Here is a 5000-nt window from a genome sequence, read left to right on the forward strand (position 1 = left end):
GGTTGTACACAAAAATTATAAAATATTATTTCAAAGTATCAATAGGCGATAGCGAACGCTAATCAAAGCGTGTCGCAACGCACACGTCGCGAATCGACGAGAGAGAGTCAACCGTCTCGGATTCGATTTTGATTCGTATCATTCACGTGTTTTTGTATTTTTTTCTTTTTTTGCGAGTCTTTGACAACAACAAAACAAAAAGAAAAAACCAACGTTAATGATCCTTCCGCAGGTTCCCCTACGGAAACCTTGTTACGACTTTTACTTCCTCTAAATGATCAAGTTTGGTCAACTTCCCAGCAACGCCGACGGCCGTGAGGCCACCGCGTGTCGGTCCGAAGACCTCACTAAATCATTCAATCGGTAGTAGCGACGGGCGGTGTGTACAAAGGGCAGGGACGTAATCAACGCGAGCTTATGACTCGCGCTTACTAGGAATTCCTCGTTTATGGGGGATAATTGCAAACCCCAATCCCCAGCACGAAGGAGTTTCAACGGGTTGCCCGGGCCTCTAGGCCAGGGAGAACATGTTGATTCCTTCAGTGTAGCGCGCGTGCGGCCCAGGACATCTAAGGGCATCACAGACCTGTTATTGCTCAATCTCGTGCGGCTCGAAGCCGCCGGTCCCTCTAAGAAGAATTTTAATACGTCGCCAGTGAGTTGCGCTCCCCGAGAGTCGCGCACACCTTGAATGACGACGCCTATTTAGCAGGCTAGAGTCTCGTTCGTTACCGGAATTAACCAGACAAATCGCTCCACCAACTAAGAACGGCCATGCACCACCACCCACCGAATCAAGAAAGAGCTGTTAATCTGTCAATCCTTCCGGTGTCCGGGCCTGGTGAGATTTCCCGTGTTGAGTCAAATTAAGCCGCAGGCTCCACTCCTGGTGGTGCCCTTCCGTCAATTCCTTTAAGTTTCAGCTTTGCAACCATACTCCCCCCGGAGTCCAAAATCTTTGGTTTCCCGGAAGCTGCCCGCCGAGCCATTGTAGTAACGTCGGCGGATCGCTAGATGACATATTTACGGTTAGAACTAGGGCGGTATCTAATCGCCTTCGAACCTCTAACTTTCGTTCTTGATTGATGAAAACACCTTTGGCAAATGCTTTCGCTGATGTTCGTCTTGCGACGATCCAAGAATTTCACCTCTAACGTCGCAATACGAATGCCCCCAGTTATCCCTATTAATCATTACCTCGGAGTTCTGAAAACCAACAAAATAGAACCGAGATCATATTCTATTATTCCATGCACGAAATATTCAAGCGGCATTTTGAGCCCGCTTTGAGCACTCTAATTTGTTCAAAGTAAAATTGTCGGCCCACCTCGACACTCACCGAAGAGCACCGCGATAGGATTTTGATATTGAACCGGCGTTTTACCGCCGGCTCACCGACGATATGCTCCGCAGACGTGTCAGTATCACCGCGGATGCGGTGCACCGACAGCGCGGCGCACAAATGCAACTACGAGCTTTTTAACCGCAACAATTTTAGTATACGCTATTGGAGCTGGAATTACCGCGGCTGCTGGCACCAGACTTGCCCTCCAATTGTTCCTCGTTAAAATATTTAAAGTGTACTCATTCCGATTACGAGGCCTCGTAAGAGTCCCGTATCGTTATTTTTCGTCACTACCTCCCCGTGCCGGGAGTGGGTAATTTGCGCGCCTGCTGCCTTCCTTGGATGTGGTAGCCGTTTCTCAGGCTCCCTCTCCGGAATCGAACCCTGATTCCCCGTTACCCGTGACAACCATGGTAGTCGCAGAAACTACCATCGAAAGTTGATAAGGCAGACATTTGAAAGATGCGTCGCCGGTACTGGACCGTGCGATCGGCAAAAGTTATCCAGATTCATCAAAATTAACGACTTCGGACGCATGGCCCTCCGCCGATTGGTTTTGATCTAATAAAAGCACTCATCCCATCACTGGTCAGAGTTCTGATTGCATGTATTAGCTCTAGAATTACCACAGTTATCCAAGTAACTGAGTAAGATCTAAGGAACCAAAACTGATATATTGAGCCATTCGCGGTATCGCCTTAATACGGCTTGCACTGAGACATGCATGGCTTAATCTTTGAGACAAGCATATAACTACTGGCAGGATCAACCAGGGAGCTGCTTACGCAAACGACACGCCTACACCGCGGTCACGCGGCTTCGGCGAGCCGCTGGCTCGGCGGCGTCGAGGGGCGCGCGCTTGCGCGCGCGCCTTCTCGACACGCGTGAACGTAACGCGTCGAATTTGCACGCGACGCGACGTTCGCGCTTCATATCGATAGACTAACTTTGACCGGTCTACGAGCGGCCGTCCCGTCACGATCTCGCAACGAGGTGATGTACAACGATGCTCGACCACTGTGAGGGACATAAAACTGCAACGAACACGACCCCGCGGGCGGGAATCGATGTTGTGACAATTTGAAAATTGAACATTCATCTAAACGCAACTTCTCAATTTTTATTCAATACGTTATTGTAAACATATTAAAACTCGGCTGGCAATTACATGCGCACACACACGCATGATTCGCACTAGATACGATCAACGCCCGGAGCTTGAGGGATAAATTCCAACACGACGCTGCGCACACCGTTTCGACGATGGGCGCGTGTGCGTCCTCTTTTATACATTCTTTCCATATACGGTCGCCGTGGCGACCGCGCACGTGTCGAACACGCTAGGCGCCCTGCGTTGAGGTGTGCCTAGAAGCGTATTCTTTTAACATCACAGATAACACCGGGGGAGACGGTCCCAAATCTTGGTCGATTGGTAACATCACCATACGGTCTGCGAACGCGGTGCTATAATATAATTTTATATTATATTATATAAAATATGAGGAGGAGTAGTATGTATATTCTTTGTTATTTTGTGTTGACACAAGAGAGATATATAAAATGTACTATACACCACACACACAGAGAGAGAGAGAGCTGGGAAAGATCTCGGCGGTCTCGCATTCGAAATACGAATTTGATATAATTTCCTCCGAAAATCCATACCCATATCTATATCATCCATGCGCGAATATATGTATATAATATTCTCACACTTCGCACAAACACAAAAACAAAAACAAGAACACATTCTCTCTCGTCCGTCGTTCGTGTCTATTATATAGACGAACGACGCGCGGCAACGAGAACGAGTCGACGCTGTGCGCACGACTGTTTCGCTCCACATCTATACCGAGAGCAATAGTCCGCGTCGGCATTGGAGCGGACGTCGAATGTTTCTCGTAGAGCGAGCGAGAGAGAGACGATTTTTCATTTTATTATGTATGTGTATTGGCGTGCAGTAGTAGCACGTAGTAGTACTAGTAGTAGTAGTAAAAAAATATTATTATTTATTTTATTGACTGATATGATTTTGTTTGTTTTCTTTTTTTTGCATAGACATTTGTATTGATAGATATGTTTCTCGTTGAAGCTCGCAGCACACGCTCAGAGAAATGGCAATGTGGGTTTATTTGAAGAAAAAAAAAACAATTAATTTATTAATAATATGTATGTATGTATGTATGTATGTATGTATGTATAATAATGAATTATAATAATTATTCCGATGCAACGTCAGAGGAAAATGTTTCTCGTACAGGTGCGGCGCGCGACGGCCGGCCGCTCGACAGTTTCGCGCCGAATGTTTCTCGTTGAAGCTCGCAGCACACGCTCAGAGAAATGGCAATGTGGGTTTATTTGAAGAAAAGAAAAAACAAAAAAAAACAATTATATTTATTAATAATATGTATGTATGTATGTATGTATGTATGTATGTATATAATGAATTATAATAATTATTCCGATGCAACGTCAGAGGAAAATGTTTCTCGTACAGGTGCGGCGCGCGACGGCCGGCCGCTCGACAGTTTCGCGCCGAATGTTTCTCGTTGAAGCTCGCAGCACACGCTCAGAGAAATGGCAATGTGGGTTTATTTGAAGAAAAAAAAAAAAAAAAAAAAAAACAATTAATTTATTAATAATATGTATGTATGTATGTATGTATGTATGTATAATAATGAATTATAATAATTATTCCGATGCAACGTCAGAGGAAAATGTTTCTCGTACAGGTGCGGCGCGCGACGGCCGGCCGCTCGACAGTTTCGCGCCGAATGTTTCTCGTTGAAGCTCGCAGCACACGCTCAGAGAAATGGCAATGTGGGTTTATTTGAAGAAAAGAAAAAACAAAAAAAACAATTATATTTATTAATAATATGTATGTATGTATGTATGTATGTATGTATGTATAATAATGAATTATAATAATTATTCCGATGCAACGTCAGAGGAAAATGTTTCTCGTACAGGTGCGGCGCGCGACGGCCGGCCGCTCGACAGTTTCGCGCCGAATGTTTCTCGTTGAAGCTCGCAGCACACGCTCAGAGAAATGGCAATGTGGGTTTATTTGAAGAAAAAAAAAACAATTAATTTATTAATAATATGTATGTATGTATGTATGTATGTATGTATAATAATGAATTATAATAATTATTCCGATGCAACGTCAGAGGAAAATGTTTCTCGTACAGGTGCGGCGCGCGACGGCCGGCCGCTCGACAGTTTCGCGCCGAATGTTTCTCGTTGAAGCTCGCAGCACACGCTCAGAGAAATGGCAATGTGGGTTTATTTGAAGAAAAGAAAAAACAAAAAAAACAATTATATTTATTAATAATATGTATGTATGTATGTATGTATGTATGTATGTATAATAATGAATTATAATAATTATTCCGATGCAACGTCAGAGGAAAATGTTTCTCGTACAGGTGCGGCGCGCGACGGCCGGCCGCTCGACAGTTTCGCGCCGAATGTTTCTCGTTGAAGCTCGCAGCACACGCTCAGAGAAATGGCAATGTGGGTTTATTTGAAGAAAAAAAAAAAAAAAAAAAAAACAATTAATTTATTAATAATATGTATGTATGTATGTATGTATGTATGTATAATAATGAATTATAATAATTATTCCGATGCAACGTCAGAGGAAAATGTTTCT

General features: G+C 44.1%; 1 non-coding gene across 1 annotated transcript; it reads right to left on the reverse strand.

The window, feature by feature from the left end:
* Window positions 1–215: 215 nt before the first annotated feature.
* On the reverse strand, window positions 216–2121 carry LOC123719656. The gene has a single exon (XR_006755721.1). It is a non-coding gene; the product is annotated as a small subunit ribosomal RNA (ribosomal RNA).
* Window positions 2122–5000: the final 2879 nt, after the last annotated feature.

Source organism: Pieris brassicae, unplaced genomic scaffold, assembly GCF_905147105.1.
Source record: "Pieris brassicae unplaced genomic scaffold, ilPieBrab1.1, whole genome shotgun sequence".
Taxonomy (NCBI): domain Eukaryota; kingdom Metazoa; phylum Arthropoda; class Insecta; order Lepidoptera; family Pieridae; genus Pieris; species Pieris brassicae.